This window comes from Phascolarctos cinereus, unplaced genomic scaffold (genome assembly GCF_003287225.1).
Source record: "Phascolarctos cinereus isolate Bilbo 61053 unplaced genomic scaffold, phaCin_HiC Scaffold_8;HRSCAF=390, whole genome shotgun sequence".
Lineage (NCBI taxonomy): Eukaryota > Metazoa > Chordata > Mammalia > Diprotodontia > Phascolarctidae > Phascolarctos > Phascolarctos cinereus.
Genome location: NW_027556291.1, coordinates 75,907,806 through 75,931,313, shown reverse-complemented (window position 1 = coordinate 75,931,313; position 23,508 = coordinate 75,907,806). Strand labels below are relative to the sequence as shown.

Below are 23,508 nucleotides of genomic sequence, written 5' to 3'. Positions count from 1 at the left end.
GATCAATTAAGGTGTAAAGCCTAGCATCATTCCTGGTGGAAATGTATGCATGTATTAGAAATAACGCAATTGACTCTACAGAGTGTTTGTTCTGGCCTCAGAATTTCCAGCAAGTTCAACAGGATGCAGTTGAAATGTTTAGATTATGGGTTTCCTTATGACTTTTTGATACCTGCCAAAGCAACATTTCTTTAAATAACTTACTCTCAACTGACTTTGGTCAGAGTGGATACTAGCAGGGAATCTTACATGCAGATGCAGAAAAATTCTTTTCCACCAACGCTTTGGCAGAAGTAGCTGCTTTCTGGTTCCTGGCTGGATGTGGTTCTTGTGTGTACCTGGTGGAATGGTCAGTCACCACTAAGTCACTGTTATCTCTTTCCAGAAATAGAAGGTTGATACATACAAGTTCCAAAGGCTTAACAGTACTTATATTCTCCAAATATACAGCACCAATGGGTAAAACTTTTCTTTTTTAATGTGAGAAATTGGGGTTTATTTTCCTTCAGCACTTTTCAGCACTAGTAAGAGAATCTGGGGTAAAAACTTAAGACCACTCTATGGTAATTCCTGGGCAGTAGGAGTTGTGGATCAGTTTTTAGTAGCAGGCTAAGAGCTCTGATCTTCACTGTGGAACTCCTGAATGGGCACAGATGGCACTTGTATTCCTTGTGACCAATTTGTAGCCTCAGGCTCAGTAGTGATAAATTCTGGAGATGAAGCATCCATCTGCCCTAAAACTCCTTCTTCATGTCGTTCATTGCCCTTTTTATCTGCTCTCTATCTCCTCTTAAAGGGTCCCTATAGAAGTAAAGATCAGGCATGCCTTCCACATACACAGGACATCATGGGCTAGCATCCACCACTTCAGACCCACTAAATGAGCTTTCTTCTTGTAGGGAATGGCAATGTCCACATATTAAAGTGGATATCCTGTGTTGCCCTGTGCAGTGGTTAAGAGGTTAACACAAGAAGTTTCTTTCAAAGACTCATGATCAATACCAGAATTAGGAGCCTCCAAGAAATGAGACTCCCAGAAAGCTTCCTGGATCTGGTTAGTGAAGATGCCAGCTCTGAAACATCCAGCAGGATGTGGGACCTCTGGCAATAGGAAATTTTAGAACAGCGTGGTGGTCAGTATTGGTGGATAAGATGACAGTTACATCAGCTGGATTTTCAGGGGCAGTAGTGGTATGAACTGCAAGCAGAAGCTCTTCCTGAGTTCTCAGATCCATGATGTAGATGCTATCTCTTTCTTCTGTAGACGTATTGTTCCATTTGAAAGTCCAGGTTGATGACACCCACATGGATTCCTGCAGCAAAAAAATTGAGGATGTCCTCCTTCTTCATCTGCAACTTATCCAGGGCCCTGGCAATTATTTAAAGTTGCTATGGAAACAGTACAATGCCATCTGAGACTCTGTTCTGGACAATGTGAACAAAGCTAATGCTTTTCTTTGTACTCCTCTAGCACAAGTTTCACACTTTTTGGTGACATCTGTATACATCTGGGGCCAGTAAGATCTGTTTCTTGCCAGCTCTTGGGTGTTGGTTGAAATGTTTCTATATTTGTTCTTGCTATACATGAAGTAGATATCCCTTTGTAAAAGACAGTTGATGTTAACTGGTTAAATGGAACTGGAAGATGAGTCACTGACCCCCTAGCAAATGGAATGAATACAGCTGGTGGGGAGGTTGAGCCCATGGCAGATAAAAAAGACACCTGCAAACCCAAGAACTCGGAGAGGGGTTTGTAGCAGACCTGACCCTAAGAGAGTAAGGCCAAAGCATCCATGTTACGTTGGTGCACATTTGGGCCCACATATTTGAGAGAAGCTACAAAATTGTCACTTGTCAATTGATAGCTTCAGACCAACTTCTTCCAGGTGATTCAGTACTTTGATCACTCTTACCGAAGACAATCACAGAACACTAACACTTTCCAATAGTTGATTTTGTCAACTCCTTTCTCTATCAGCTATTGGAAGGTGACTGGTGTCCATAACATGCCTTGGAACTTATCTTCAAATGGTCAAAATAATGGTAACCAGCATTTATATAGTGCTTAAGGTAAGATCCCCTACAAGTCCAAGACTGAAAACCAGTGGCTGCCTAGCAGACAACCCAAGGCATCTTGCACCCATGGCATAGTGTACTGATCCCCTTTGGTTCTTTTGCCCAAAGGTTGGTAGTATACATGCATCTGAATCTTTCCATGTTTCTTTAGTACTACTATGGGTGATGCATAAAGGCTACTGGATTTCCTTCAGATGGTTTCTTAGGTCTTCCATTATAGATAGAGGAATCCTCTAAGCTCCTTTTCTGAATGTTCTGTTAGGAATTGATGAGCTGGATTCCTTGAGTTATACCTTGAGCACATTTCACATCCCACTCATGCAATGAGAACATTCCTTTCTTTTTTGCTGCATTTTAGCCTCAACTTACCCTTTCATTCTTTTAGTACTAAATAGTCCCCAAAGTAAAATATCTTAGGATTCAGTTCAGAGGTTGAACAGATGGTATGCTTTGTCTCTATCTAGGCATTGAATTGCAGCTTGTCCCTTGCAATATTCTGCTAGGATTTTGAAAAGACTAGAATTAGTTCTAATTGGTGTTGACGTTCCAGTGAATGTTGGAGGGTCTATCAAGGATGGTCTTGTAGGTCCTTGGTTGAAGCCTTTTGACTGAGTCTAAGTTTTACAGAACACATTCTTTCATTAAGGGGATTTGTTCTGTGAAGTTTGTATTCAGTCAAAGGGCAGCACTTGAGGACTTAGAGGGCCATATGTGGCCTTGAGGCCACAGGTTCCTCACCCCTAGATGTACTGGAGCCACAACCACTGTTGTTGCTACCAACCACCGTCTTAGGGAATTTCAAACTTACCTTGGGTCTTCTTTGCTGGACCTTCATCCAGGTTGCTCCCGTTAAATGTAAATGTCCCCCCAAGGTTCTGTCTTGGTCCCGTTTCTCTTCTTCTTCTGTACTAGTTCATTTGGTGATCCCATCTTCTTCCATGGATTCATTTATCATCTCCCTGCAGATGACTCTCAGATCTACCTGTTCAGTCCTAACTTCTCTCCTGACCTCCAGTCTCATAGCTCCAACTGCCTGTTGAACATCTCAAACTGAATGTCCCATAGACACCTTAAACTCAACATGGCCCAAACTGAATTTGTTATGTTGTATTCTAGGTATGGATAGTCTTTACTGCTAAAACCACCAAGTCTAAGTCCTATTATAGGCTTCAAAGGTATTTTTTTCTTAAATATGTCATAAAAAAAGATTAGAAAATGATGATGACTTGAGATTCACTGTCCACATCAGTATTGCAGTCTGCACTTGCAGCTGAGACTCACAGAGGTTAAATTACTTGCCCGGGGTTACACCGCTTGTAAGTTTTTGACACAGGATTTGAACCTAGGTCTTCTTGACTCCAAATCCGGTAGTTTACACTCACAATGTTTACTGTTTTTTCTGAGCCTGGAGGGAATAGACCCATTAGGAGTTTACAATGAGGTCATTGTGACTGTCCCTGGGACCCAAGGTGACCTCTTTCTCTGGTCCTGCCTCCCCCAAATCTAACACAGTCTTTTTTTTTTTTTTGGGTTAGGCAATAGGGTTAAGTGACTTGCCCAGGGTCAGACAGCTAGTAGTGTTATGTGTCTGAGGCCGGATTTGAACTCAGGTCCTCTTGACTTCAGGGCAGGTGCTCTATCTACTGCACCACCTAGCTGCCCCATGCCTCCCCCAAATCTAGAAAAGACATTAAATTTTATACAACTAACTTTGCATTTCTGGCAATAATGTGCATAATGGCTCTCAGCCCCACAATGATGACAGATTTTGAGTTGGTGATTGCCTGATGGAGGCATTCTTATTATGCCAGGCCTTTGGGCAGTCTTCTACCCCTTCAAAGGGTATAGGTTTGTGCGCTGTTACCTCTCTTACCTGGTTCTCTCTGGGCCCATACCTATAGCTCTTTGCTGACGATGTCTCTCTTGTTTTGTGGCCCATACTTGTGAAGAGGATTGAGTGCCCACTGAGTCTGAGACCATCCTAGCACATTAACTCCCTAAATGTAGCAATATCTGTCTCGCCTCAGGCATTGCTGACAATGGTTTCTGCCACTACATTGGTTGCATGATGGTTATTTATCAATCCTTGATTCAATTTCCACAATTTTACCTACTGTAACCATAATTAATGATAATAACAAGCATTTATATATTACTTTAAGCTTTACAAAGCTCTTTATTTATGTTACTTTATTTGGTTCTCATAACAAATCTATGATATAGGTGCTGTCACTATCCCTATTTTCCAGACGAGGAAACTGAAGCTCACAGAGGTTAAATTACTTGCCCAGGGTCACACTGCTTGTAAGTTTCTGAGGCAGGATTTGAACCTAGGTCTTCTTGATGCCTAGTCCAGCAGCCTCTGCAGAGTTCCTCAGGAGGAACTCAGTGGGCTTTTCTCCATTATGCTACCTTGCATCTGACATGAAATTAGCATATGCCTCTTCAGCTATGCACTGCCCTTCACCTCATACATGCCAGCTAATATTTGTATACATTTCACCAGATTACATCTATATGGCTGTGCATTGAGATTTCAATGGGGCTGTCTCTCTAAGACCCTCTGTCATTGTCATCACTTTGTCTGCTTCAGGAGCCTTCTAGTGGCTTGGGCCCGTTGTGGTCTGGCCAACCCAAGTCTCCCAATATTGTGTCTCTGGTGGACATGGCTCATATTCACAGAAAATGCCAGTTATGCATCTGTGGTATCTGTCTACCACATTTTTGTTTGACTTCACCCTTCCAGATGAATTAGTGTTTCTGGGTTTAATTGTGACATTCATTTTCCCTTTGGGAGTGTACTCCTTTGATTAGGATTCTTATTTTTTTACATAGTTCTTTCTTAGAGAGTAGACTAGTCAAAATTCTTAGGAATAACACGCTACTGTTAGTTACTAAGATATATTTCCTTAGTTCATGGTCAAAATTCTCAGGTATTGCTAGGAAAACTTCCTGAGTTCTCTTATCTTCCTTTCCATTAGTGACCTCCAGTGTACTTTCTTCCATGCCTTTCACTTTTCTGCACAAAATCCTTAAAATGGTCTCATTTTTTAAGGTTTGCTATACTCTTATTAGGAGATTTCTGGGCTCTTCAACTGCAAACACATAACACTACCTCTACCAGTCCCCTTCAACTACCCCAGTTTCCATCAGTTTTAGACATTGCCACATATGTAACCACATTAATACACAAATATTAATACAAACAATAAATGTGTAGCATTATAGGAACAACAGTTGTAACAATGACTATCTTGTCTCCCACTCCCTGAAAGCCAAGAATGTTTTATTTCATCCCTGCCCCCGATTTCTCTGGTAGCCTCAAAGGTAGCCCATGAGGTATTTAGTCTCTGCCATTAGCTCAAACCCCCAGTGATTGTGTTCCCCAAATTTAGGAGTCCCCTATATCCAAATTCCATTTAACTACTTAACTACTCAGATTAGCTTTTACAATGGAATATTTACTTCATAGGTATAACAAACATGTTCCTCTCCTAACACCTACATCAGGGGGCATAATCCCTCTATGCCCCTTGGGTCTCTGGGGAGAGGGTTGTGATTAGGTTCATAGACAAATTCAGTTTCTTAATAACATAGTCCCACCAAGTTCTAAGTCTAAAGTTACCTCACTTCCCCCCCCCCCCAATTTGCATCCTGGGACCCTAGCACCCTGGCAGTCAGCCCTACTGGGCTGACAACATTTTACTTGGATTCTGATTTCAGGGTCACCATGTCTTAAGTTTCTAGGATCCCAAAAGTCCCCAGGGACTCTTCTTCCAGAACCTAGAACTGAAAAGGACAAAGAAAATAGACCAAAACCTCAAGCCTGATTCTTGGGGCCATAGGGCCTAAAGAGGGTGAGGTAGGCCTTCTTTCCCCTCTGTCAGCCTCAAGCTTAGTGGATGGTACTCCTGCTTCAAGTGAACTACCTTTTATCCCTTGGACACCACCAGAAAGAGAGGGGGACTATCCCAGCTACGTAGCCAATAGGAAGTAGATGCTCCTATCTATGTAGTAGGGGAACACAGAATATCTTCTCTCAGAAGTAGATCTTGGGACAGCTAGGTGGTGCAGTGGATAGAGCTCCAGCCTTGGAGTCAGGAGGACTTGAGTTCAAATCTGGCCTCAGATACTTGATACTTAACTAGCTGTGTGACCCTGGGCAAGTCACTTGACCCCAATTGCCTCACAAAAAAGCAAAAAAAAAAAAAAAGAAGTAGATCTTAACAGTCTCCTACATAGGTTCCTCTAGTTAATCTGGGCATGTGCAAATCCCAGTTACATGCCCTAATGGATTAATATACTATGCTTAAATTATAAAATATTGCAACCACAGTAGCAATTCATATCACAAAAATTAATTGATAAAAATTCAACATCTACTATGTTCTAGGCACTATGGTAAGTGCTAGAGATACAAAAAGAGGCAAAAGACGTTCCTGCCCTCAAGGAGCTTACAGTCTAATAGGAGAGACAAGCAAACCCATATGTGCAAACAAGCTATATACAGGCTAAATAGGAGATAATTAACAGAGGGAAGGCACTGGAATTAAGAGGGGTTAAGGAAGGCTTCCAGTAGGAGGTAGGATTTTAGTTGGGACTTAAAGAAAACCAGGGAGGTCAGTAGTTGGAGAGGAGGAGAGAGAACATTCCAGGCATGGGAAACAGCCAGAGAATACACCCTGAGTTGAGAAATGAAATGTCTTGTTTATGGAAAAGCCACATGGCCTGTGTTGCTGGATCAAAAAGTATACTTTGGAGAGTAAGGTGTAAGAAGATTGGAAAGGTAGGAGGGGTTTAGGTTATAAAGGGCCTTGAACACCAAACTGAGTATTTTGTATTTGTTCCTGGAGGCAATAGGGAGCCACTGGAGTTTATTGAGTAGGGGAGTGACATGATCACACCTGTGGTTTAGGAAAATCACTTTGGTAGCTGAATGGAGGATCATTGGGGTGGGAAGAGACTCGAGGCAGGCAAGCCACCAACAGGCTATTGTAATAGTCTAGGGGGCAGGTGACGAGGGCCTGTACTAGAATATAGGCAGTGTCAGAGAAGAGAACAAGTATATTTGAGAGATGCTGCCAAGGGGAAGTTGATAGGCCTTGGCAATAAATTGGATATGGGGGATGAGAGATAGTGAGGAGTCCAGGGTGACTATGGAGGTTGTGAGCCTGAGGGGCTGGGAGGATGGTGGTGCCTTTTACTGTAGGGAAGGTTGGAGGAAGGGGAGGGTTTGGGGGAAAGATCATGAGTTCTGTTTTGGACATAGTGAATTTAAGATGTCTTTTGGACATGTAATTCGAGATGTCTGAAAGACAATTGGACATGCAAGATTGGAGGTCAGCAAAGAGTTTGGGTCAGCATAGGTAGATTGAGAATCATCAGCATAGAGAATGGTAATTAAATCATGGGAGCTGACAAGGTAGCATAGAGGGGGAAGAGAAGAGGACCCAGGACACCTATGGTTCAAAGGTGTTTTCTGAAGGAGGATCTGTTGCGGGGCTGAGAGGTTGAGAAGGTTGTGACCCCTCAAAGACCGGAGTACAGGACGGGCTGTCTGGAATGAATTCACAGACTCAAGCATTCTTTAATCCAAGGTGGCAAAGATTCTTAAAGGATCTGCAACCTTAGAGAGGTACAGGTAAAGTTTATATAGGATAAAATGCAATAAAACATGTCAAATATGCTAACTAGGGGATTCAGGGTGGGATTAGGGAGTGGTTAAGGAGTGGTCAGTTCTCAGTTGAAACTCAAGATAAGAAAAGTCCCATTATTCAAGAGAGTATCTGGTCCCAGACATCCTGGGCCCAGTGATAACAAACAGGAAGAATACTGATCAGCTCTATCTGGTCCTGGAATTTGCTGATACAGGGAGGGGTGTTTTTAGTTCACTCAGAGAGAAAAAGATTAATTTAGGTTTTTGGCCCTTACTGGGGCTCAATTGATCTTAAATGATTATCAAGGGACAGTGTTTCTGAGGCTAGGGAGAAATTGGGGCCCAAGTACAAGCACCCAAACATAAGCACCAAGCATAAGCACCCAAGCACCCCAACATTCCCCCTTAAACAGATGGGACCCAAAATCTTTTGGGGTTAGGGACGAAGGTCTCAGCTTCTGAAACTACTTCCTGCTGGGTTTGGGCTAGAGTGTCCCTGCCTCCTGGGGTCCCTCTGTTCAAGGGTCGTTCTTAGCCAGTGTCTGGAACTTGGCCGATGCCAGATCCAAGGGTGATGGGTTGAGGTCTCGGACAGATGTTGGTACCCAGTCTGAGCAGTCATCTGGAAGTGGAGGGCACTGAGCCTAGAGGGGACAAATCTGGCAAGGAGATTAAGCAGACAATGGCCAAAAAGAAGTAAAAGGAATATAATCAGGAGTGGGACAAGAAGAGTAGTTAACATAGAAAGAAGCCAGGATCCCCAAGAAGAGGATGTACTGGTGTACTAAGGGTGTTATGGATGTCTCACATCCAGGTGACTTTCTCTAGTCCTATTGAGCTCCACCTATTGAGAGTTGTTAATATACATACAGCAGGAGGTGTTGGCCAGGCACAGACACCTCCACTAAGCAAGTAGATAATCCAAAGCTATCTGATTATCCAGGACCACATTTGCCAGGGAATCCAGAGGCTGCTGAATGTCCCAGAGACCATAAGCTGTGTCATTTGCCAATTGGTGAATGGTCCCTGTCAGGTTTGAAAGAATGAACTCATGTTGTAAATGTCCATACCAAGGCATGAGATACTCTGTTCCCTTTTTAAGGTACCAGAGAACATTGTCCCAGAACCCACGCTTCACTCTTGTTAGAGTGGAGGTACTGGTGTAGTAATATTGAAAATGGTCAGAGGTGGTGCCAAAAATCCAAGGGAGCACACACCAAAATCCTTATAAGGTGTTAAACACTGGTGGCCAGAACAACAGTCCTGGGGTCCTGCCAAGTAGTGGCATTTTGCTTTACTTATTCCCAGAATCCTCACCACCTGGCCCACCCATCCCACAAAGGAAGGAGTATCCTTAGGGGTACAGTGGGACCTGTTTATAAAAGATACTGAGCATGGATGCCCCATGGATCAGTATGATTACATGCCAATATTACAGGTAAGAGAGAAACTTTCAAAAGATCAATAAGAGTGTTACAGCTAGAAGGGGCAGTAACATTGTGTGTCAACTAGGAAGAGAAGGTTAAATAAGAAATACCTACTAGGAGAGTGGCAGGAGAATTTGGTCATAGGTGCAAGTAGGGAGTGTTCCCTCAGAACAGGTGGTACGGCTGGCAGAGGTAAAGTTCTGGGGACACATCACTGTAGGCATCATTACAGGTGGTGCAAGTCAAGAGACCAGCAGAGACATTTACAATCCCTCCCCTGGCAAGGGTCTTTACCTGTATAGTGGCCATAGAACTTGTCTCCCAAGCAAGGGAATAATTCCCTGTTGAGAAACAGGATGTTGAGATAGAAAAATTTTCCCACAAAGGAGTGGCCATTACAAAAGGGGTGGCAAAGACCTCTGAGGTGGTTACATGGGGGGGGGGGCTCTTGCAAAAACTGCCTTAAACAAAAGAGGTTCCTAACTTTAACCTCACAACTGAATAGATACACAATCTTGTTCCAAGCTTGTTTATCCTTCTCTAATTACACACCAGAAATTGAATCTTTTACATATGATAAATTCAAACACTAATTTTACACTTAGGCCATGGGATGACTACAAATTCAGATCAAAACAGCAAGATCTCACATACTTATATTGTGCTGATGTCTTTTACTGACCACTTGCTCTGATCAGAGAAATCTACCATAAAAGGAAAAGGCAGGGACATGTGACATCCAAATATGACAGGACAGAATATCCTTAGCTCTGTTTGAATTCAGATAACAGTCACAGTTCTCCAATCATGCAGTATCAATTCCACATCATAGCCAGACTCAGGAATAGTCAGGTGGGAAACATTCCTTCTCAAAGGAACACAATGGGGAAACTGAGCCAGGAGGATCCCATCCTAGATTGAGGCTAAGATTGTCCTCACAGCTTTTTCCCAGATGCAGACATCCACCTGTTCTGAGTAGCTTGTGGCATTTCTGATACTGATTTAACGCAGACAACTATATCCAAATTCAAACTCAAAACAAAATTAGTTATAGTCCCAAGAGCCTTTTACCTCAAACAGCAAGTTTCACTAATCACAGCTTAAAGCCAGATACAGTTAATTTTACTCCCATGGAGTTGCAATAAGCAATAAAGATTTACCAGGACTCACATACATAAGAGATTTCACTTAACATCTTTCTTTCTCAAACTTAAACTTGTCCTGGTGTTAAAGCCAATCATTAGAAATCATTTCTATCTACTGTACATAAACTTGCAACTTCTCAGCAAGTCAAGTTCATTGTTTAGGAACTCCAAAGTTCTCTTCTCAGAGCAGATGATCTTGCCCACACAGATTTTTTTCCAGGGACCTTGGCAGGTTTACAAAATAAGGGGAATTGCCTTATACCCCAGGGAGGGGCTAATCCTGGTGCCCCTGCCTGCCGACTTCTTTATCCCAAAGAGGACTGTTTTGAATAGGCAGAACTGATCTGGATAAGGCTTTTACCCAATCCCCACCTTTTCACACAGTAATCAATTAACAATTCTAGGTTTTAACATTAAAACAGTAACTTCAAATAACTTAGTTAACAATCTTATAACTTTCATAAGTGATAGTCAAATTGTTTTAGCTATAAGCCTTCTTTAATTACAGGTAAAGGTGGAAGTACCTAGTTTACTAAATGACAGTTATAAAACATTATAGGACAGGGTTAGCAGGGCTGACAAAAAAATATAATGGTTTTGCAGTTTTCCCACTGTAGTTTCTTAAGTTCACACTTTAATAACATCCAAATTATGAAAAACTGTCTGACAAAACAATACAAAAGTTTACCAATCTGATGACTCCAATTCTGTTGAATGCATTTCCAAATTTCCTTACAAAGAAAATCAGGCATCTCTTCACCATTGACATTGCATACTGGTCACATCTAATTAAGGAACTAATAACAGTAGTTAACATTTGTAGTGTCTGCCCTCTACCAGGCATTGTGTTAGGTACCTTCCAATCATGTGAGATAAACTGAGGTAACTTGCTTAATGTCACCCAGTTAGCAAATTTCAGATCCATACATTTTCCCAATTTACTTTACTTCCAAACAGTATGATAAATTCTGACTTAAGCGTTAAATTAAGAGCATCACATTTCATTTGAAATATTACCAGAATGAATTAAATTACCTTTTGGTTGTGTTCCAGTACACAAAAACTTTTTTATGAGAGGCAGAAAAGATTGGGAAAAGATTCACCTCTTCTTTCCTCACCTTTCTCTCTTCCACATTTAACAACTTGGCCAAGGTTGGAATGTAAAGAGAGAGAGGGAGATTTTTTAAACAATTCTCCAAAAGTTTCAAAACCTTTTTACTCTCAAACCTCTATTCACACTGCGGAAATAAATTATACCTTCCTTAAGCTTTCTATACATACGCCTCTCTCCTACATGCTTAAACTTTCTTGCCTTCTTTCTACCTAATTATCCCTCTGATGGACTTTGATTAAAGTCCCTTTAAAACTGCACATGTCTAACGTCTTTCTAATTCTGACCTGACACTTCGAGGATCCTTCTTAACTTACTTTTTACCAATCATGTAACCTAAATAATAAAGTATTTTTCTCTCTTTCTCATCCACCCACTCCTCTGAAGCCACTGTTATCAGGGAGGGAGAGAAAGAAAAAAAAAAAAACGGCATTCCAGAGTCCAGGTACAGCCCTGGCTGCAAAGGGTTTCAGATCACACACGGACATACACCACACAGACAAACACAAACATAGAACAGATAACATGATAATGACAGGGATACTCCAGAAACTTAGAGAGACTTCCCTTGCACAAAACAGACAATTTTTTGTGATTCTCCAGATTTTATGGAGACCAGGCATAAAATTTTTCTTAAGGTTTTGGAAATGAGCTTTCTCCAGTTTATAAAAGATAACCTAGGGGCAAATCTCAAGGTGTAGAGGGAGATTGCCCATCCTCTTTGTCAGTAAGTCTTAAAAAAAAAAAAAAAAAGAAGGAATTGCTCCTGTAGTCTACTCATCTCGACCAGCATCCTGGTGAGGGAGAAAAATCCCGCAGAAGTTCCCAACAAGGCGTCCCTTGTCAAGAGGGAAATCCGCTAGAGCCTGTTGCAGGCTCGACCCAGCCCCAGCAAGCCTTCCTAGGTGCTTGAGGGATGACCCAACTACAGGGCGAGAGGAGGGGGGAGGCTTACCTTGAGTCGAAGAAGGCTTGAGACTTCAGACTAGCCCCATGTTGGGCACCATAAATGTTGTGGGCTGAGAGGTTGAGAGGTTATAACCCCTCAAAGACTGGAGTACAGGATGGGCTGTCTGGAATGAATTCACAGACTCAAGCATTCTTTAATTCAAGGTGGCAAAGATTTATTGTTATGCTTTTCAGCAGGCAAGGATTCTTAAAGGATCCTGCAACCTTAGAGAGGTACAGGTAAAGTTTATATAGGATAAAATGCAATAAAACATATGTCAAATATGCTAACTAGGGGATTCAGGGTGGGATTAGGGAGTGGTTAAGGAGTGGTCAGTTCTCAATTGAAACTCAAGATAAGAAAAGTCCCATTATTCAAGAGAGTATCTGGTCCCAGACATCCTGGGCCCAGTGATAACAAACAGGAAGAATACTGATCAGCTCTATCTGGTCCTGGAATTTGCTGACACAGGAAGGGGTGTTTTTAGTTCACTCAGAGAGAAAAAGATTAATTTAGGTTTTTGGCCCTAATTGGGGCTCAATTGATCTTAAATGATTATCAAGGGACAGTGTTTCTGAGGCTAGGGAGAAATTGGGGCCCAAGTATAAGCACCCAAACATAAGCACCCAAGCACCCCAACAAACTCACTGGTAAAATCTCATGGAAAAGGAGGATGGCATATTGGGACTTAGATCCTTATAGATGAGTATTCATATATCCTCTTTATATGTATTCATATATATAGTACCCATATATACTCTCTATTTACATATATGCATACTCATATATTCTCTACATATTCATAAATATGAGGACTCATGTTCTCTCACAGGAAAGAAACTGTCTAGGGTTTAAGGAGCATTCAGAGATATCCAACTAAGTGAGATCACCCTAAGGGCATTGAAGGATCGACCAGAAGGAGGATGACAAAATGCTGAAAAACAAAAGAATTGCCCAGGTTTTGCTAGAATCCTAGTCAGGTCCTGGGTAGCAGTGTTCTAGAACCTTCAGTGGTAAAGTCATTCTCTCTTTCAGAGAGGGCTTTAGTTTCTCCAATTGGACTTTTAAATTTAGCAAGCCATTGTTCTAAAATTGGGGCCCAAGAGGCAAAAAACCATTGTGACCCTCAAGGACCTTAAATTCAAGTTTTCACATGAGCTTGGCCTCCAGAGTTGCCCCCTGAGCTAGTTTAAGGCAAGAGCTCTACTTCTCTTCTCACTCCTTATTGCAGTCCCGCCCCTCCTAAAGGGAGCCTTTTCCAGAGTAACTACAGGCATGCAGAAGAACCTCCCTGTTTCCTTAAGAACTTTGGGATTGATTGTGTGACATGGGAAACACTGGCATAGGACAGCCCAGCATGGTGTGCCCTCATCCTTTGCTCTATGAGCAAATCGGAATTGAAGTAGCTCCAAAGACACTCGAAATGAGTAAATTTAGAGAATCCACCCTAAATATTCACGTGGACTCTTTGTGCCCGATCTGTGGTAGAGCATTCCGAGCTCATATTGGTGTGATCAGCCGCAGTTGGACACACTGTAACTTAACTCTAACATAGTGATGTCATTTTGGTCCTCTTTGAAAATGAAGGACAACTAACCAATATAAGTAGACATGCCAATCCTCGTCCCAGAGAGGAAGGAGATGCTATGTGAGTACAAAGGAGTCCAGGGAAGGAGTCTGCACCACCCTCTTCCCTGTCAAAAGCTCTATATTATAGATTTCTATATAAGTCTTGATAATTAGTTTAATGTGAAAACTCTTGGAACCACTAGATTACTACTAGCTGACAGAAAGGTATATATTATTCTTTATTCTATTTAAACAGATCCAGGCTAATTTTTTTTTTTCTGACTGCCATGCTCCCTACAGATCTTGTACTGAGCTTACTGTTCACTGAAACCCTCAAACCTTAGTCGCATGGATCAATATTGAGCCATAGCTCCCTCATCTTGTACCTGTCTGAGGTAATTTTGGGAACCCAAGTGTAGGACTTCGCATTTCTTTCTATTTTATATCATTCTAAGGGGGGTTAACCGTTGTGAACTTGGATTGAACACCTGAAGCTGCTTAGAATTCTGTCTGTAAAGGTAAACCCACCAGGCAGGACAAACTCCACAGAGCCCATCCCACCTCCAGAGTGCCCAAAACAGAGTTGGGTAGATTATTCTAATAAAGAAAGTCAGAGGATCTCTAATAGGGCATCAAATGGGCTTCTTGGCACTCACATTGTCTAGCTCTATCATGTTCTCCTCTAGCCTCTGCTGCCATCTCATAAGATAGGGGATACTCTGCTTGGAGGACATCCCTGTGTCCAAACGATGGAAACTCCTACACACAGGAAAAGGAATGAGAGCAGCCAGTCATGCTGAGGGAGAAGATCACTGACATGTTCTGGCTGTGGTCTTCCCCTGCTCCCTAAACAGCCACAGAGAAAGGTCTCAAATATGTTAAGTGAGCACTTTAGAACAAAATCATCCCTGTAAATAACTCCAGATACCTCCAGCAGAAAAAAATAATGTGTCATTTAATAAATATTAATTTTTAAAATACTATTTTACATCACATTCATTATGAAAATATCCTTCTACAAGCCCTTTACACAGTACCAAGAAAAAAGCAAAATCAACCCACTGACTGTTTATCACCATGACTGCAGTGTACCACACACCCATCACCCCTCACCTCTGTCATGAAGGGAGCTATATTTTCTCCACTCTTCACCAGTGCCAAGCTTGGTCATTACCATTACATAACATTTAGGTTTCACTTCTTTTTTCCATTTTGGTTCTTGCGGTCAGGGTGCATATTATTTTGCTGATTTTGCATATTTCACTCAGCATTCATTTCTCTAAGTTTTCCCAAATTTCTCTGACATCTTTATATTTGTCATTTCTTATGGCACAATAATATTCAATTACAGTCAGGTAGCATAAGGCATCTAGGTGATGCAGTGGATTGAGCCCTGAGTCTGGAGTTAGAAAGTCCAGAGTTCAAATCTGCTGTCAGATATTTACTAGTTGTGTGAGACTCTAGGCCAGGGGTGGGGAATCTTTGGCCTTGAGGCCACATGTGGCCTTCTAGGTCCTCAAGTGTGGCCCTTTGACTAAATCCAAACTTCACAGAACAAATCCCCAATTCAGTCATTGATCACAACCTGCAAAAGATCACAAGATGAAAGCTCTTAGGACCATCATAGCCAAGTTTTGAAGCTCCCAGGTTAAGAATAAAATGCTACAAGCAACAAGAAAAAAACAACAATTTAAATACCATGATGTTACAATTAGGATAGCACAAAATCCAGCAGCTTCTACATTAAAAGACCAAAGGGCTTGGAACATTATATTTTGAAGGGCAAAGGAGTTGCGTTTGAAACCAAGAATAACTTAGCTGGCAAAGCTGAGTATAATCCTGAACAGGGAAAAAAAAAATGGATATTTAATGAATTGAAAGACTTTCAGGTATCTGTGACAAGAAGACCAGAACTCAATGGAAAATTTGACATATAAGATCCAGGAGAAACATAAAGTAAATATTAAAGTCAAATTATAAGGGACTCAATAAGGTCAAACTGTTTACTTCTTATATGGGAAAATGGTATCTGTACTCTTAAGAACATTGTTATTACTTGGGTAGTTTGAAAGAGCATATATAGAAATATCCCAAGTCCTGTAGCATACCTAATAACCTCTGGAAAGAGTCTATGCTATGCACCTTTTGGAGGAGAAGTTGCAGGGTGGAGAGGAAAGGTTAGTGAAGAGAGAGACAGAGAGACCCTAGAACACACTCTATTGGAGTCTCACTGCAGCCCAAGAAGAATATGTGTTGGTGAAGAGTTTCTCTGAAAATGAAACCATTCAGATGCAAATAAAAGTGTTTCATGCAACTGAATCCTTAAATTCCCTAACCCCTTTCATACTTTTCAATGATTTTTTTAAGCAGAGAGATGGCATTCAATTGTAGGTATTAACAGGAAAAGAGGACCAGGATGGGCCCTGAATTTTTTTTGGGGGGGAAGGGACAATCAGAGTTAAGTGACTTGCCACAACTAGTAAGTGTCTGAGGCTAGATTTGAACTCAGGTCCTCCTGACTCCAGGGCTGGTGGTCTAAACACTGTGCCACCTAGCTGCCCTGAGGCCTCGACTTTTTTTGCCATAGTTCTTTGTTGTTACTTCTGATACAATGTCCTTTTGGAGTTGGAGATCTGAGTTCTTTAATTTTAATTTTTGAATTTGACAATGATGCATTAATCATATACTGTGTGCCAGGCATGGTGGTAGGAATGGGGACACAAAGACAAACAACAGTCTCTGCCCTCTAGGAGCTCAAATTCCATTAGTGTGACATTAGTCCAGACAAGCTCCTTGAGCTATTTCATTTAAGAGCCGTAATTCCCTTCTTACTCTCATTCCAGTCCTACCTTCTGGCAAGGGATTCTGTGGTTGAGGAGTCCAAAGTCACATATCCCATTAGTTCAAAGAGTGCCATGGAAGTAAAAAAAAAACTGGTCCATGTACCCAGTGTCCCAAAGTCTTAGTGTGGCTTTAAGCTCTTAAACCTTTTGTAGATTAAAGTTTGGGGTGTATTTCAAAATATTCATGTGATGTTTAGTTGTTTTTCAGTCATGTCTAACTCTTTGTGACCCTTTTGGCAAAGATACTGGAATCATTTACTATTTTCTTCTCCAGTTCATTTTACAGATGAGGAAACTGAAGCAGACAGGGTTAAAGATTTTGCTTTTCTTTCCCATCTTCAATGAAGAGTGGTTTGCTGGGTAGGGGTTGGCAGGAGGAGGAAAGAGGATGGTAGTAGAAGTATCTATTCAAAATGAATTTAATGTAAAAGCAAAGTGCATCCATAAAACAACATTTAAAAATAAATGTTCATTGAATGAAACTTCTTTTCTTCAAGAAGTATTTAGTATCAGTTATAAAGGTGGCTTTGTTAAAAAGCCTTCATTTTGACTTCTGATTGAGACCTTCCTCTGTGGTCATTTTGAGGGGCAATCAGAAAGTGACAACTATCTCCCTCACCGTGACTGCCTGATCTCATTCCTTTTCCTGTGCTTTTAAAGGTTTGAGTGAGAGAGATTTCATTGTTTGGACACAGGTATATATCCCCAAGCAAAACGTGCTGGACTATCTCCTCTATCTGAAGCAGAAAAGTGAAGCCAGAGGAGGACAATATGGTGAGAGAACTCGAGGGTAGAACACCAACAAGAATCATTCAGGATGAGAGGAGTAGAGAAGATGGGACGGGCAGACTTCTCTGGTCCTGCAGCCCCCACCCCTTCCTCTCCACCAAATATCAGTTCCAAATGAACACATACATCAGGTGGTGTAGAAGCTACTTATGCAAGTCGATAGCAAAACAGAGATCAGAAAAGGCACACATAGGAGAATATATACCAGTCTATACAGAATGAAGGAGCTGTCCCATTGGGAGTGAGGTAAACTCAGCCCAACTAGGAAAGAGTCCTAGATCTCACCCATGGGGAAATTTCTAAAAGTCTCTAGTGTAGCAATTAAGAAGTTGAGCTTAAACCTGAAAACCACATCTCCTAGACTTAATAATATTTATGGGAGCAGATAAATATAATTCTAGTCAGTATCCCCTCTCTCTTAGGAAAAAAAAATGGCCAAGGGTCTAGTTCCAACCCTACTGGATGGAAATAAAGCTTCCCTCAGAGAAGAGGTTAAAGATGTCTCTGCCTTCCTTCAAGCCAATCAGCGACACCCCCATGCTAAATGTTGGGGCACAGTCCTTGCTACAAAAGCTAGTTTTGTCTTAGCCTGTTCTAATAATAAATGTATAGTGTCCAGAATATAGAAGCTGCCCTGACCTCAACGTGCTGCAGGTTGGGTATAGAAATACATCAAACTGCCTCTGGGAACAAGGAGATAGTGAAGGGAGGGGTGAGGAACAGTGGAGGGAGGATAAAACGTGGGAGAGATGAGTCACAAGTGGAATTAGGAAGTGGACCATCTTATTGCTTATATGTCATTTTACTACTTACCCATTTACACATCTACCTTGGTACCTAGGTCTGGACACTATATTTTAGTGCTCATTAGTTTATTCTTATATTTCATGGTTTATTCTTCTTTTTTCCCCAATCATTCCCTGTTGCTAATATAGAAGCTGCCCGACCTGGAAACTAAATGGAGTTCTATCAGTTCAGGAATAGCGATTAAAAAATGGCATATGAACGTAATGGAATACTATTGTACTGTAAGAAATGATGAAAGACATGGTTTCAGCAAAACACAGGACAGTTTATGAGCTTATTTGAACTAATGAAGAGTGAAATGGGTAGAATCAAGACAGTAATTTATATAATAACAACATTGTAAAGACTAAAATTTTTGAAAGACTTGAGAATTCTGATCAATGCAATGACCAAGCAATTCTGAAGGACAGCAGTGGAAAAATGCTATATATCTCTTGGTGAGGTGATGAAGTGGTGAAGTGGATAGGGCCTAGAGCAGGGATGGGAAACCTGCAGCCTCAAGGCCACATGTGGCCTTCCAGGTCCTTGGGTGTGGCCTTTGGACTAAGTCCAAGTTTTACAGAACAAATCCTTTTCTTAAGGGGATTTGTTCTGTGAAGTTTAGATTCAGTCAAAGGGCAGCACTGGAGGACCTAGAGGGCCAGGAAGAATTGAGTTCAAATCCAACCAGACACTTACTGGCTGTGTGACAGCTAGTGACCCTGGACAAGTCATTTAACTCTGTCTCAGTTTCCTCATCAGTCAAATGAGCTGGAGAAGGAAATGGCAAACCAGTATCTTTGCCAAGAAAACCCCAGAGTTACAAAGAATCTGAAACAACTGAATAACAACAAATATACCCTCTCTATTGAAAGGTGATATACTCAGGTTGGAGAAAGGTTTTTTTTTGACATAACCAATATGGATTTTGTTTTGTGTGACTACACATATTTGTTACAAGGGTTTTGTCATTCTTTTATTTTTTTTAATGGTTGAGGGTTAGGAGGGAAGGGAGAAAAAAAATTTTTTCTCAGTTGAAAAAATAAAATTTAATTTTAAAAATATCAGTTACCTTTGAATTGTATGTCTGTGACTAAGTGGATCAATTTAGGATATGGAAAGCTATTTATGCTCTCCCTTTGTTTATTCTCTAAATTCTCAAATAAACAACCTGGGTGGGGCTACTCTAATTTGAAACAAGGATTATATTCAGAGAATAAACAATGCATTTGATGCTTAGGAGATCCTCATAAGGCCCAAATCACATACTTTGATTGTCTTTCAATTTGGGCCTCAAAATTAAAGGAAGGGACAAGGCACAGCTCATATTGCAGAATTCTCACATTTCCATAGCCATCAAATAGATGATCTGAGGTATTAGTAATGGCCACATTCGTCATACAATTGTTTAGCACCTATGTTGTAGGGAAGTAGCTCCTGCGATTCTAATAGCTGAAATTCCATTTCTGTGTGCCTGTAATGTTGGAAGGAAATGTACTCGAACCACCTGCCATTGGCTTAACTACTGATCTGACCTCTTCATGCTTATCACTCATGTAGAATTTTAATGAGATTTTACCAGGCCCTACTGCAAACCCAAAGTAACTCTGCAAAACTGGGGGTCAGTGGGTGTACACTTAGGCACTGGTCACATTCCACTAAGGATGTCTAAGGCGCCATTGGGATTGAAACTTTTCCCAGCATGCACATTCCTCTTCTGAGAAGAGAGACTCAGCCAGAAAGAGTTGCTTTGCAACCAAACTGGTAGAGACTGGAGCTCAGCTTGCATTTGGCAAAGTTATCTAAGGGCTTGCTCCTCAAGTCTTTGCCATAGAATTTTTTTTTAAGTGGCTTTATCTAGATGCTACTATACTCTGACCTAGCACTGGTAAGTTTTTGTGAAGAGTGTTTTCTAAGAAAGGTGGGATTTTTAACTATTTATTTGGGAAAAGTGAAAGTTACCCTTAAGGAAAATGAGTCTCCAAAGGAGTACCTCGTGCTCCAGACTGCTTTACACTTACAAAGATGTTACTTTGTGCTAACCCCTAAAGTGTGTGACTGATTGGTGTCTGTCTGTACCTTCACCTCTCCACCTCTCCTCCATTCTATGATGTGGGCAGATGCTATTCCAACAAATACGGTTTTTTCCTGAAGCATCAGATCTGTACCTGGCTTTGGATGTTAGCATTTGAGAACAAAACAGTCAAGAAGAAAGCCAAATGGTCTTTGAGCAATTTGTATACAACAGCCAGTTTAGAAATCTCTGGACAGCTGAGTATTAAGGGACTGAAGAGGATAAGGGAAGACATGTCATAGCATTAGAGATGGAGAGCAGGAAGGGACATCTTCTCAGGCCAACCCCTTCATTTTGCAGATGAGAAAATGGAGGCTGAGGGAAGTTGGGACTTGCCTCAAATTGTTGTTTAGTCATGTCCGACTCTTCGTGACCCTGTGGGCCATAGCACGCCCAATACTGGCCATGGGTTTTTCTTGGCAAGGATACTGGAGTAGTTTGCCATTTCCTTCTCCAACTCATTTAACAGATGAAAAAACTGAGGCAAACAGGGTGAAGTGATTTGCCCAGGGTCACACAGCTGGGATGCATCCGAGGTCACATTTGAACTCAGGTCTTCCTGACTTAGGACCCAGCATTCCATCCACTGAGTCATTTAGCTGCCTGGAGTTACTCATGTTAGAAATAGGCTTGACACCAAAAATTTAGTATCAAGAAAATTTATTATAAAGAAAGTCCAGAGGATTTAAACGTTTCTGGCCAGAAGCGGGCTCCACCCCTCTTCAGCAGGGGTGGGCCCTGAGTGCAAGGGCAAGTGTGCTTTTATGCAGTTGAATTCGGCGTGAAACCTCGCAGGCCAGGATTGGTCCATCCCTTCCCAGGTTACACCTTTCCTTACATGTTTCCCCTTGATATGCTCAAGTATGTTCCCCCTCCCTTGGTCATACGTCCCATGACTCGTTAATGAGGCTCTAATTTTACGAGGGGTGTGTCAGATAATAGTAATGAAGCTCATTAAGCAGGCGCACTAACATTTTTCAGGTGTCCTCAGGTTGACCCTAACTGGTCTGAGCTGGCTCGACCCTTATCTTGATGTGGGGGTCTTTTTGGAGCAATCTACTTACTTTTTATTGGCTAAGCCCGAGCCCACCTACAGTGTACTACTTCCTGGAGCTGTTGTTCTTTAAATCTCTGCATTATTCTACCTGTGGAAACATAAGCCCTTCTAACTCTAACACTCAGGTGTAAGCATTAGAGACAGGATTTAGAGGCAGGATTTAAAGCGAGCCTCTAAATCTCTAGGGCCATTATTTATTCCCACTCCACACCACTGTCTCAGGGCAATGGGCTGATAGGTCTTGCCAGCTTGTTTGATTCGCTGTGGGTGGCATCTGTGTTTTTTAAATGCTTAGATCAGCATTTTCAGGACCAAACTTCAAAGCATTTCGAAGTAGAGCATGGCATGCCCTGTGTACTCTTCATGCCTCAGGACTGACCAGAGCCTGTGCCTACCCCAACTTTTCACTAGTCACAGCAAGCCGTAGCTCCTTCAGGAACCAGGGCAGTTAGAATTGGCATATGGTCTCTGGTGGCTCACTCTTCTTTTTAAAGAGAAAGAAAATTAAATTTGTGAGCTTTGTTTAATGTACACATGTCTTACAGGCAAGTTCAAAACTTGGTTTGCCTCAAACCAGTGGATTCCACGTTGCCTTTGGGGCTTTTCCTGCTGCTGAGAGCTCTGGAGCATGAATAGCTTTGGGTTACCACTGAAAAGGTAACTTCTTCCAAAGCTTTGTTGTCCTGGCATCTTGGTGACAATTCCATATGTCTGACCTCATAGGGTTGTGGATGGAGTTGATGGGGGAGGAACCAGAAAGAGTTGGGTTTAACTCCAGCTTATGACACTGTGTGACTCTGGGAAATCACTTCTCCTCGATGTACCTGAAGCATCTCTCTCAGTCAGGGATGAGGAATGCCTGGCCTCAAGGCCACATGTGGCCCTCTAGGTCCTCAAGTGCGGCCCTTGGACTGAATCCAAACTTAACTTCGAAGTAGCTGGAGTATGTGTTAGGGGACTAAAGCCATGACATGGAGAGCAGCAGATCAGAATTTTACGAAGTCCCATTATTATGGTGAGTTGTCAGGCATTGAAGTTCTTCTGTGAAAGGGGCTGCCTGTTTAGAAGTCCCAAAGTATATTTGACTTACAGAGGAATCTAAAACACAAGCTTGAGAACCTAGAGGGCCACATGAGCTTTGTTCTGTGAAGTTTGGGTTCAGTCAAAGGGCCACACTTAAGGACCTAGAGGGCCACATGGGATTTGTTCTGTGAAATTTGGGTTCAGTCAAAGAGCCCCACACTCAAGAACCTAGAGGGGATTTGTTCTGTGAAGTTTGGAGTCAGTCCAAGGACCACACTTGAGGGCCTAGAGGGCCACATGTGGCCTCGAGGCCACAGGTTCCCCACCCCTGCTGTAAGTAGTAGGGCAAGTTCTTCACCGAAGATCCAGTTCCAATGAGCACCCCTTATTCCTGACACTTCCTTCCAATATTCAAATGCAAATAGCTCTAGTTCCTACTCCTTTTGCCCCTGCCCCCATTACCCTGACCTTGATTTTCCCTTGGTATTTCTGAGCTTGGTAGTTAAAAGTGAAGGCAGATGTGGTGGTTCCAAGGTACATCTGAGTTCTGAAACAGAATCCTTCTGTATTTCCAGCAACAGGGCCTCAGGCTCTGGAAATGCTAAGGAATGGAAGGGTCTTTCTCAATGTCCCATTATCCAGATTGCTGTAACCATAGTGTTGTTTGATTCATTCAACAGGTCATTTAGTTCTAGGAGATGAAGGGAATTTGAACTGGGGCAAAGCCTTTTTCTCACACTGCCTATAGCTTTCCAGATTATCTTGGGTTCTATTATCTTTCCATATAAATGCTAGTTGACTTGACTTCCCTATGTGAAAGGCCATGAGGAGTCTGCTATGTTAAGCTGAAAATTCAAATAAAGGTTGTTGATATTTCTCCAGGATGTACAGGTTTGGCTGGGGGTTGGGAGGAAGCAGAATTCAAAAGTACCTACTGCACTGTGTGACATACTTGTAGTGCTGTATGACATACTTGTAGTATGTCCTAAGATTTTTCCAAGAA

The 23,508-nt window shown here is 41.8% G+C and overlaps 1 pseudogene; it reads right to left on the bottom strand.

The window, feature by feature from the left end:
• Positions 1-558: 558 nt before the first annotated feature.
• On the bottom strand, positions 559-1,377 carry LOC144455067 (small ribosomal subunit protein uS2 pseudogene; annotated as a pseudogene).
• Positions 1,378-23,508: the final 22,131 nt, after the last annotated feature.